We start from the raw sequence: 13,029 nt of genomic DNA, 5'->3' as shown, positions 1-13,029 counted from the left end.
ATTTTAAAAACAAGTGATTGGTGTTTTTCACAAAGCTGGTGTAACAGGTTGGGCAAAGTTTCTTGCTCATTTCATAGCTTTTTTTTTTTTGTTTGTTTGGTTTTTTTTTTTTTTTTTTTTTGGTTAAAGATAACACATGACAGCTGTCAGCTTGTACTGCCATTCCTGGTGCACATTCTCTGTGCTTGGAGAGGTGGCCCCAGTCCTGTAACTGAGCTGCTCCTTCTTTCCTGGATAAATCACACAGTTAGATTTTAGCAGCCAAAGAAACACCAGAGCAACCAATATATCCTGGCTGATTTAATGGCATTACTTTTATTCTGGTCTGAATTTTCTGGAGCTGGAGGAGAGTGACGTTGGAAGGAAAGGAATCCGACTGAATGGACAGTCCTTCTCAGTGTTCACACCACATTTAGTTCTCCAGTTCAAAGCCCAAACTGCAGATCACTGCAGCCTAATCAGCAGAAGAAGGACAGTAAAGGTGAGGGGTGACTGTGTCTGTCATACATGGGCATTTTGGTCAGACACTCCAATTAATCTGTGCCTGCCTCTCACCAGCTTTGTTCATTTGTGCAGGTGCCTAAGGGTTCTGCTGCCCAGCTTTGAGCATGCTGATGTTTCTCCACCATCCTCTCACTGTCCTGAGCTGGGTTTTAGCTCAGCTTACAGGTTCCAATGCAAGTATTCAGGTGCTGCTATGTGATCATCTTTTGGACCCCTGCATTCCTGCCAGATATCCAGAGCCTTGGTGGTCCAGTGGCTACTGCCGGGGCTGAGAAAGGCTATAGAGAAGCAAGTTGTGGTCAGGTGATGTGAATGTCCTGCATGGACAGGTTTCCCATCTGCTTTTCTTCTGGGAAATCTCAGAAGTTGATGTGGTAGATACTCTGTCACCAGAGGCCACATAACAACAGCACCCCACAAAAATAAAAATAATAAAAGGAAATCCATCTCTGCCTCATATCTTTATGCTGTAGGTTCTGACAATGTCTTTTCTGAGGGTGAATGGTGTCACTCTGCCCCCTGTGCACATCACACTGTGTATGGACAGTCAAGTTCATAGTTGGCACAGTTAAGAACAGCACATTTTTTTGGCTGCTGTAAATAAAATTGAGGGATCCATGGTGAAAAAGATATGCCCCTTCTTTTTTTACCCAGATTCATCTTGCTTCTGGGACACAATGTTTTCCAATGAAGGCATTTTATTCAACATTTTCTTAGCTATTTTAGGTGCCATTCCAAAGGACTGTCTCCAGTCACCATCTTTTCCATGGAGAGGTAGATGTGTTTTTTGAAAGTAAAAATCTATTTCTGCAAGTGGTTCAATTTGCTTGCACATCTGACCTGTGCTATTTAGTGTTGATTTATCACCTTTGCAAATGTGATGGAAAATCAGTAACATTTAATGTTTCTTTGCAGCTCAGTGGTTGACCAAACTCCTCTGGGCTGAGAAAAAGCTGATGTTGATTTGAGGATTTAGCAGTCAAATAGATTGAAAACTTGCCAATATGGGCACAGCCAATTTTGTATTACACTCATTTCTATTTAAACCAGAATGAAATAAAATTCCTTTGAGAAGCTGTAGTAGTATTTTAACAGCATTTTTGCAATCTTCGAGCCACCTTATGATCTCATGGAAAAGGGTAATTTGTTCTGAAACCATAAAAAGCAGGACTTCCTGATGCTGTGTTAGCTCTCCCAAATTCTTTACACATTGGGTTACCCACTTTTCCTCCTCGTAAAGGAAAGGAGCAGGTAGTCACCTGCAGCTTTCTCTAAAAGATGTGACCACTGCTTCTTTCCTTGTTTGAATCTACAGAAGTTTATTGACTTAAAAAAAATTGTTCTGACCTGTGAATGGCAGCTCAACAACCAGCATCTCGTAGAAAGGCCAGCTAACAAACAGGAGATAAGTTTGCTCTTGGTAAAAGCAGGAACTTCCTTCTTACTTTCTTTGGTTCTATTAGTCACAGTCTATTTCAGTGCTGTCTTTTTATTTCAGTGTCTGCCTTTGCCCATTCCTGCCTCCTAGCTGGTACCCATTGGTGTGATGATTTCCCTGGAGCTGCTGCAGCATAAAGAAATTGTGCTTGTGATCCTCAGTCTCACCCCCTGATGAGATTTGAGGAGCTTGGGCAGTGCATGGGGTAAAAAAGGATTGGGGTGCAGTTTCCTGCTACAGGCCACTGCTCTTTGGTCATAACTGTGGTCCAAATGCTTTGGGGAGTGGGTGACTGCTGCATTTTATTGAAGGCATGCAACTGAAATAATAATCGGATAAAAGGATCACTTATTGTCAAACGATTATGGAGCTGCATTATGTGATTTCATATCTTTTCCTTCAAAATCTCTGCATTTCAAACCAGCTTGTGGTTTTACTCTGTGCCATTAACACTTTGGTATTACACAGGAGTATATTTCACATGGCAATTCAGTGGGATATGGATTATGTTATCAGGAAATAAATAAAATTTTGTCAAGTTGGCCTTGGCTCTGCTGGTGGTAATCATAAAATTGTTTGTCCTTAAGCTATGGCACAGGATTGGATTCTTAAAAACTGGATAGAGAAAAATGCTTTTAGAGTGATTTCTTTACAATAAAAACATGATAGTCTTAAAGCTAACTGATAATCTTTGTGAGTCCATTCCATGTGAAACAGGGGAGCAAACAGATTCCCAGCTGATATAAGTCAACATAGTCCCATTTGCTGGGAAAGCTGGGTCAGTCCACAGCAGCTGAGGATCCAGCCCCGTGACTGAAAGAATCCTCATCTTGCTGGCAAAACAAGGGAAAAGACTGTAACAGGATTTTGTGAGGACAAATAATATTACAGAGCAAATAAGATGGGCTGGGGACCAAACAGGATGATGGTTTCATTTGTCATTTCTCAAGATTTTTTTTTTTTAAATTGGAATATGCACCAACAGGTACAAGTTGTCTCATGGAGCTGCTGAGGGCTGTTAACCTCTTTTAGTACAGTTTAGTGTCTAGCACTGTAGTGGGGTTAGGCTCATGAATGGTGCACCTTTAATAACAAAACTCCTGAGTTAATCCCCTCTAGAGGTCTGCGTGACATTACTAGCTGTAATCTAACCCTTCCAGGTTATTGTCCATGCACTTATGGGCATAAAACCTTCTTTGGGAGAATTAGGTATTTTCTCATCATGCGTGCCAGTAGCTTTTCACTGAATATCACTCAATTTCCATGAAAATCTGAGTTACTCTGGCAAGTTGCAGTTTACCTAGTCTATAAAAAAGGATATTCAGAGTTTTCTACCGATCTATCCTTTACCTACCTCTGCATTAGTCAGATGAGATACTCTCTGGTGGACTGCTGGAAAGTGAAAGCAGTTTGTTTTTGGGACAGGCAGATGCAGGATGTGCGTGGGGAAGGAAACGCTGCAAGCAGATGAGTCCCTGCTGTACGTGGAGTCATTTCAGGACAACAGCCTGGTGGTGAAGCATCCATCCATTTCTGTTCCTCCCTTTGCCTGCAGGACCTCGCTGCCTTGTGTCCTGGGAAAATGTGCAGCTCCTTGGGCTCACCACTGACCAGCTGCTCAGAAGGTGTTCAAGGTTTCCAGGGTTGCATGTAGACACAGCCTGTATTGGATCTCAGCTGCTGTGGGGAAAGCAATGCTTCATTTCCCTGCCCAGGTTTACAAACTCTCCAAAAAAGGGACCTTCTCTTACTTTGCTTGTCATGTTAATAATGAACAACCACAGCACAGAGCCTGGAGCGAGCACTGCAAGAGGAGCTGTGGTTGCATCGCTGTGTCACCCCTCCTTGTGCCACAGATGCTTCACTGATCTTGTCCTCATCTGGGATGTCTGGCAATGCACAGGCAGCACCAGGGTGAGTGTCCAGGTGCCTGCCCTCTGCCTTGGGAGGCAGGAGCTGCCCAGAGCCAGCTCTCACACTCCTCACAAGGTGGAGCAGGGAAATCAGGTCACAGCAGAGAGGGGTTGCAGTTTTGCCATCTGCAGAAGAGTTTGTGAGAGTTTGACATGCTGGGTGAGAGGCAGGTGTCCAAGGCACTGGGAATATTGGGGAGTCTTGTCCCTGTGGGTTATGAAAGGCAAGGAGAACTTTGCTGCCAGATGATCTCTCCAGTCAGGTCTCTCCTGCACACAGCTACAGCTGCAAACCAGTGTTGATTGTATTTTGTATTGCTGAAATGTTTGTGTGTACAGAAACTTTTGTGGAGACCATTGCTGAAATGTGATCATGTGCCAAATTCTACAACACAGAAATGGAACAAGCTGGTGCATTCCCATTTCCCACCGTGGCTTGAGCATGGAGGAGAAGCCAGGTGGGAGATGTTACAGTGCTTAGTGCTGTGGCTGTATTGTGAATAAAACCTCTCTGTTCCAATGCACAGGAACACAGCTCAGATCTGTCTCCATGTCCTCCATGTCCCAGAGACCCAGTTGTCCAAGAGACCACTGAGAACTCATGGATAAGCTGGAAATTAAATTGAAGCCTCTCAGGTGCTTGAGACCAGTCACCTCCACCTTCTCTTTCTAACTAACTCATCTCAGGTCCTGTGTGCCATCCAGCTTAGGGAGCTGTCCAACACTGGAGAAGTCCCAGATTGATCTATGTTACTCCTGCCAGCTAGTTTTGTTTTGCTTTAAATTCATTGCTTTTTCTTTACAGAGACGTGTTCAGTGAGGCTTGGCTTGAAGAGGGGCTGAAATGCCATCACACATTCTGTACCTTATGACAGGAAGTGTAATTATGCCTCCTACCTGTTAAACACACTGCCCACCTTTGAATAATCAGGGAAAGCCACCACAAGGGTTAAACACTTTATTTAGACGGCTTTGTTTGTTACGTGTGTGCTTTGCTTGTTCTGAGAATTAACAGAAGATAAGCTAAAAGTTCATTTATAAGAGTATTAAAGGATAATTATGATGGAGTAAATGCAGCAGGTCAAAAAGCATTATGATGAACAGAATCATAATATAGGGCTTGGGAAAATAAGCTAAAATGTACAATGCCTAACATCACTCACTGAATGCCACAGAAGTGTTCCTCCTCACAGTTTCTCTCTCCTTCTTCATTCTCACTCTGAACTAAAGAACCTCCATCAGCACTATGCTGTTCGAGCATGAATATGTCATGATAATCAATTGCAGTAACTTAAATTAAACTTTTGGGCAGGCATAAATATGTGACCTTTTAATATCAACGAAATGATAAAAAAGATTTGGTAGGAAATCTGTTTCAATCAGATTAGAGGAGAAGTGGGTAAAGCTGATTACAAGCCCACTAAACACAGTATTTGGGCAGTATTTGTTCAGAAACAATAGCGTTAATTCTACTTTAACAAGTATTATCTGGAAAATCAATAATTAATGGTAACCCATTATCAACTTGTAATTTAGCACAGAGATTAAGTTGGGGGAGAAGTGAAAGCGAGTGGGCAACCTGCTTTTACTTGACCTGTCAGGCTGATGGATTAACAAGTGACAGCAGGGCTTCATATTTTTTTAGAGGAGAGGTGGTAGAAATAAGTCAATTTGGGCTTCTTGCTGTTTGGCACCACCTTGCCCTCCTGCCTCCTCAAGTTTTCAGAAGAGCTTCCTTCTGCAGGCAGAGTGATGGCATCTTCAGAGGCACTTGGTGCTGGGACAAAGCGAGGGAACATCACCCCCAGATCCATGGGATGCAAGGAGAGAGGTGAACAGAGGAGGGGGAAGGTGCTGTTTGTAGGTGATGTGAGCATATGCAGCAGCATCATCTTGGCTGGGCTCCCTGAAGGGGCATCCCCCTCTTCAACATCTTCATGCAGCTCTCAGATTGCCAAAGTGCCCCCTACCATCACTGACAGGATTTGTAGCAATATGTGGGAATGCATGTGAGCAGCCAGATTTTCCCCTGCCAGCTCCTCCTTTCCCCTCACCACATCAGCTCTGTTTGGAGAAACAAACCTTATTTGTGGTCTGTGTGATGCTGGGACTCAGATGTGTGTGTGTGTGTGGGTTGGAAATGGTGTGCACAACCTGTCATTGCACCAGATGCCAAGCAGATGATGGTTTTGTGAAGACAGCATTCTTCCAGAGGATGCAGATGTCCTGATCAAGGATCTGTGTGTGTGCACATGTGCATGATTCTCTCAGGGTGTCTCTGTGCGTGTTTGCTGAGGCCACAGCAGGCTTTTAGGAGAGGAACATCACTAAATTTCAGGTGGTCAGCAGCGAGCCAACACTTCCACCTCGCTGTCCATCTTCTTCTTCTTCTGGGCAGAGGCTCTTTCTTGCCAGAGCTGAGTTACCTACCTGCCTTTGGCAGAGTGGGATGCAGTCTGGGGGCTGTAGTGGTTTATGAGAGAAAGAGTGTAAAAGGAGGTGGGTTGAGGACAGTGGAAAGCAAGAGAGCCAGTGCCAGGGGGCCTGTGGAGGCCTCTGCAGCCACCCACAGCTGGGATGCTCTTTGCCTTGCTCAAAGATGGTCACAGATGACAGACAGTGGTCTTTGTATAGAGAAGAGGAAAGAATGCAGGAATGTATCACCTCTTTTAGCAGAGTTAGAGCTGGAAACAGCGACTCCTTAGGCTGGTCTCATATTTCCCACCAAACTTGCCCTCGCTGTTGATGTGGGTGAGGACCGCCATGGCAGGATGAGAAGCCCAAGAGCTGTGCTTATCTCTGTGTTTCCCCTGGCTGCACCCTCTGTTTCTGAGCTGCCCTGGAGGGACAGGGCACTGCAGGGCTGATGTCCAGGCTGGGCACAGCTGGCTCTGGGGCTCGGTGTGCAGCAGGGAGGTGATGGGGGCTCCATGGCAGCCAGCAGGGAGGGATGCTCTCAGCAAAGGGAACAGATTGAAGGCAGATTGTGAGGGTGAAGCAGCACCGTGCTGCACAGATAGGGAGTGGCTTCAGAAATGGCATTTAATCATTCAACATTAACACAAGACATCTGTCACCACCCTTGGCAGTGATGGTGCTACACAGCAAAACAATATGTTCTGGTGCTCCTAATCACAGGAAAAACACTACTTTTTTGCAGAGAGTTCTTTTAGTGCCCAGCACAAATCCTTCTATTTTATTATAGCAATCCCAGCCAAATCCTCCAATAAATGGAGTTTTTATTAATGTGCAGCTGTTGAATGAGAAAAAAATCAAACTCAGAAATAAAAATGAATCCCTGAATAATCAGGCTGATCCCATGCAGTAAGAACAAACAGGCCGACCACATACTTACAGCTTTTTGGTATTATTTAAAAATATGGTCAGGGCTTTTCTTTCCCACTCTATTTTTTTTTTTTTTCCTTTTTTACACAGACCTGATTAGATTTTGCTCAGGAAGATCCAAGCCACTTCTGTGAGCTGGAAATGCAGCAAGGAGTGAGAGGATCTAGGATGAGGGTTACATCCAGTGTGTGTGCCTGATATTTTCCCACCACTATGGTCAGGAATTTGCTTCATCCAGGGAAGAGAGTGGAGGGATGGCACCATGCCCAGGGCAGCTGAGGCTTGGCTTTGCAATGAGGGATGTGCTTGCAAAAGAGAAAAGAAGAGAGCGTCAAAAAAAGCAGGGTGGAAAAAGGCAAGCAGCAAAAGTCCTCTGACCGTGGCAGTTCTCAGCAGAAGATGGTGTGGTTTGCTTTAACTAGCTGCAGTTTGCTGCTCTTTGAGCTTGCCAGGTGAAATGCCAGTCAGAAGTGCTATTTTGCAGCTAAAAATGAAGGAGGAGCGATCCCATGGTGATGTAGTGGGTGAGGCAGGTGCTGAGCCGGGAGAAAGAGCAATGCCCACCCTGCTTTTAGCCCCAGGTCCTCTCCCCGTGCCCATGTCCTGCCCTGCCAAAGCATCTGCAGGCTGTGTGTGATGAGTGGAGGGGCCTGCCAGGAACAGAACAAATCTCCCTCCTTTATGCTGGCTCTTGCTGCCCGGAGATCTGCTCCAGCCCTGCTCCAGCCACGGCCCAGCACGCGCGCTGGGAGCTGGGCTAAAGCAGGTCCCAGGCTCCAGGCCAGCTGGCAACCCAGCCACCATCCAGGGCTGTGCCCTGATGGCTCTGGCCCAGGGGAGAGTGCTGAGTGAGCAGAGATGGAGGGGAATTGCTGGAGCTCTGCAGGCGTATGCAGGTGGCTGAGACCTCAGACAGCCCCATGGAGGCTCACCTGGAGTTAAACCTCCAAAGGCAGCCTGGGCAGCACCCCCAGAGCCAACAGGGCTCTCATGTCATCCAAGGTTAGCTGTGGTCATTGGGACAGTGCCTGTCACCCCTGCTCACCCAGGGGTGCAGCCTGGCTGATGTGAGGCAGGAGGGAATGTCCTGAGCAGATAGCACCCTGCCTACGAAATGGCACCACCATCTCTGCTATGCATTCTGATTAAATTGGAGCCAAAGCAAAGCCCTAATTCTTCTGATTAAAGCTTAGAAGTTAAGCTCTTCGGACAGGATGTGTGCCTTGCCCTGTGCTCTCCTAAACCACTTTGCCCATTCCATGACAAGACACTAATAACACACTGCTATACATTTCTTCTCAGACACTCATGATGCCCATTCCAGAGTGTGTATGGTGTGCCTGGGACATCCCACCACTTCTGTCTGGGCAGTGGTATTTATACGTGTTCACCTGGACATTTTGGAAGCAGGAAAGCAGAAGGAACTGCTCCAAGCAAAGCAGAGGTCCACGTCTGTCAGGGTTCATCCTTTATAGATTTGGTTTTTCCTAGAGGAATCGCCCTGGGAGAGATGCCCCAATCTAGGCATGGTTTGGGGCATTACAGAAATGCTGTGTTACCACAGGTGCTCTACAAGCACGGGATCAGCCTGCTGTCACTGCCCTGCAGGGTGTGGGTAAAAGGGAATTAGTGCGGTGAGTTATGGTGTCAGGGACAGGAGCAGATTTGTCACTGTCTTAGCCTCCATTTACAGGTAGTTTACCCAGGGTAGCTCTGTTATAAAGCTTTACTTGGGTGCTCTGTACCCTGCAGGACTTTCTGAGGATGTGGGATGAGGCTCACCTGCATCACCTGCTTGCTTTTAAGGAGAAGCTCCCGGCACCTGCTGGGAAGTGTGGCCCTGGGCAAGACCTGGGCTGCTGTGGTTCCACAGACGTTCAGCTTCATGCAGGGAATCCAGGAAACTTCTGTCCTGAACATCTGGCATGGGGAAGCTCTCCCATCCTTTCCTCCTCTGCACCACAGCCTGGTATTGTTTGTCACAGATCAATGCATTTACCCATGTGGAAAAATGTCATTACCACCAGGGCTCGGCTTTTCTTTCCCCCTGAACCGCCCCTGCTGTGCTGGTGAGGGGCTGGCTAATTGCCTCTTTTCTCAGGTGGCCCCTGGGGATGGCTGTCCCGCAGCCTGCCACACATCTCAGCTGCACTCTCAGGGCTTCCCCCAGCCAAAGGGGCTGCTTTGCCAAACAAATGAACACTCAGACACCGTGCAGGACCACGGGGCTCTTTGTTACATCTCCTCCTGTGAGCTAAAGGAACGAAGGGGGAGTCACTTAAAAAGAGAGGGAAGGATGGATGGTGGGCTCCCAGCCAGGAGGGGAGATGCAGGTAACCTGCTCGTCTGAGCATCCTGCTGGGATGGCCCCCAAAATGGGAATGAGGTGCAGATTTCCTGCCCTGGGCAGACAGGAGCAGAGGGAAGGGAATTGCCCTTCAGGGCTTCTGCTGTCTCTGCTGTGTGTTCACCTCTTTGGCTGGGAGAGCTCTGCAGGAGCTGCAAAGGAGGCTGAGCTGGGAGATGCTGAAGGAAACTGGTGACCAGGCATCTTTTCCTTGTAGAAACTGGAAACTTTCTAGGCATCAAACAACAGGAACTAAGAGCAATTTTACTGCTATTCACTGCAATTTCCAAGTAGGAAGAAAATACATTTGTTCTACTTTCAAAATCCATCATAACCTGAAGCCAAAAGGCAAGACTGCAGACAATAATCCCACAAAGAAGTTTTCTTTCTCTTATTACTTTTCTTCCTCCTCTTTTTCCCAGAGTGTGACAATACCAATAATATAAGTCCTGTTTGAGATGAATAAATAATTATTCATTGTCAGCAACATTCAATCTATTAATTTTGTACAGTATGTTCCCTTTTGGCATCAAGGCCCACCTTGATTATGTTAGAGGAGTCCTGTCAAAGAAAAACCCAGGAGCTGGTAGAAAAGCTGGAAAGTCCTCTGTAATAAAATCTATCCTTTATTGTAGAAAAAAGTTAGTCCCACAAGAAAATTTTACAAGATTAACAACCCAGTGCTGCCGGTGTAAGAGAATAAAGAAGATGGTGTAGGAGTGACACTGGTGAGAGCAAGGCTGAGCTATTAAAGGAGAACCAGGAAGAGGAGGTCCCCATGTGTTAAAAGATGCTCTTTCTGCATCCAAAAAGAAAATTGCAGAATGCAGTGTCAGAGCACAGCAAACACATCCCTGGGTACACATCCCTGGGCAGGAGCAGCTTTCCTGCAGGTCAATTAAAATGGGTGAAGTGAGCTACAGGAACACTATCTGTATTTCCCACACCAAATAATGTGGTTGCTTACAAAGATGAGACAGGCAAGCATGTGTGCCTTCACTCTTCTGGGAAGGAGCATTCATGCACATTAATATATTTATGTTATTTTTCTCTTATTTCTCTAGGTCCTTTAGATAGTCTGTTTGGGACAGCATAGCTTGGGTAAAGGGTCATTTGCTTGTGTGATGGGGTTTGTGAGACTGCCACATCAGTCTTCAGCTAAAAGACCCCAGCTTAGGTCTCTTAGGAGCCCAGTTGTTAATGGGAGAGAGGAAGGACACTGAGACTCATTAATGCCTTACCTGGTCTGTCTGAAAAGAAATGGGAAGCGATGCTTGAAAACCTCCCTGCTCAGCTGCAGAGTGGAGATGGCTGGGAAAACCCAGGTGCCACTTGTCACAGCAAGCCCAGGCCAGTGCTGAGAAAGGGACCTGGCCCTCTTTGCAGAGCCAAAAGCTCTGAATTCACCTGCAAGGAGAGGTGCCCCACTTGAGGAGAGCTGATCTGGAAAGCCGTGTTGTGGGTAAGAGTGAGAGTAGCTGCCTGTGGGCTGGTGTCCCCTGCTTTAATTAGGTTAGTTTCTTTCATGGCAAGTGCTGTCATACCAAGCTGAAAAATCAATACCATATGGCACAGCAGTCAGATAGCAAACTTGGAGATTAATTAAAGGAGAAGTGCTTCTGTTAGGTCTCAGAGCACAGTGCCTGTGATTAGGCATGGCTGAACTGGTTTGGAAATGCAAAGGCTGGGCAGCACCAGGGCTGAGCTGGATGCTCTGCCACTCTGGGGTCAGAACAAACTGTGATCTCCCTTTCTTTACTTGCTGAAATCACTGGTTAACATGTTCTCCTGCATTTTCCTGTGTCTTGCTTCCAGGCCAGGGGAGGGAGGTGCAAAGCAAAGCATTTTTCTGGAAGTGCTTGGTGAGGTGCTGGGTATGAACATGGAGATGGTGCTGCCTGGGGGCTCACTTTGCTCCTGAGCTGGGAGTTGGGAAAGCCATGGGAAGGGGGAGAGGGAGAGGGAGAGGGAGAGGGAGAGGGAGAGGGAGAGGGAGAGGGAGAGGACTCCATTGCTCGGAAAGTTTCTGACTCCATTGCTCGGAAAGTTTCTCACTCCATTGCTTGGGAAGTTTCTGACTCCATCTCTTGGGAAGTTTCATTTCCGGGGCACAGACCAGAGTGGGACAGTGTCTACCCCTCTTTTGGGAGTTGCTGATTTAATGAATATGGCAGCTATTGTGTGTGTTTGGGACCCTCACAGCCGTTTCTCTTCTGCCAATACTTTCTTTTCTTTTCGGCTTTAATGAGAGTTTCTCTAATTGACTTGATGATTTCTGTTTAATTAGCACATTTTGGAGGAATGATCAAAAAATAATAAGATAAAGTAATCAGACAAGCATAGTGCAAAGGAATAATAGCTCCTTTGTGGGGCTAATTGGAGTGGACAGTCCATCAGCTAGTTTGGGGCTCCTCACAGTTGGATATTCCCAGCCTAGTTGTGCCTTGTGCCCAGAGCTTCCAAACACCCACATAGACCCAGCTTTGGTAGTCATTTCAATTAGCTTTAATGAGCTGTGAATGAGCACCAAGGAGAACCGAGTCTGGGTCTGACCTGTTTTGCCATTGCCCAGATTTTGCTTAAGGCTGTGGCATCAGGTGCCAGGCCCTGGGTAGCAACAGGCAGAGCATCTCTGGGGAGGGTTGTGTGTTCCAGCTCACACATCCTGTACAGGACAAGAGGGGGTTGCCCATGGGAATGTGAGATGGGCAGATAAATGGTACTAGAAAGCAACAAGTTTGGCAGAAGCAAGAGGGAGGAGAAACAAAAAGCAGCAGCTGAAGGAGCAACCAGAAATCAGAGCTACCACTGTTGTGCCTGTTCCATCTGGGTTCCTTCCTGAGCACTCTGTCCCTCCTGTTCCCATACATACACCTCTGGAACAAGCCCCAGGAGTAGGAACAGCACTTGCCATGGGCTCCATCACCAACAGCTCCTTGGAGATACGCAGGGTGAGCTCTGCTCACTCACCAGCTGCCAGCCATGCTCACAGTTGATACTGTAGGTGCAGCACCTTGCTGGCCATTTGTTTGCCCTGTGCTGGCTAGGAATTAATTAGGAGATGGGCTCCAGGCTGCTGTGACAGCTGTCTGCATGTGGCACTTCCCAGCAGTTTGATTAAATCCGTGACACTCCAGATGTGAGCACCCTGTGTGGGGGCACATGCTTTGCTCTTAAACTCCACTTAAACCGTGACTGCTCTTCTGGTTTTAATCAAAGGCAAATGCCTTAAGACAGAAATCTGTGCAGAGGAATTAGTAGGGATGTCTCTGGGGTGCGTGGACAAGGAAAGGGACCCCCCGTGCCAAATTAGGGCTGACAACACTTGCAGTCAGCTGGGCTGGTGATGCTGCAGCACTGAGCAGGTGGTGCGTGGCCAGCTGTGGCTGTGCTCAGCCTGCAAACCCTCTGCTTCACCCACATCCATTGGAGCTGCAAAGGAAGCACTTCCCACAGCCTGACAGTGCAGGGAGCACAGGTTC

This window comes from Ammospiza caudacuta, chromosome 3, assembly GCF_027887145.1.
Source record: "Ammospiza caudacuta isolate bAmmCau1 chromosome 3, bAmmCau1.pri, whole genome shotgun sequence".
NCBI lineage: Eukaryota > Metazoa > Chordata > Aves > Passeriformes > Passerellidae > Ammospiza > Ammospiza caudacuta.
This window is presented reverse-complemented; position numbering follows the sequence as displayed.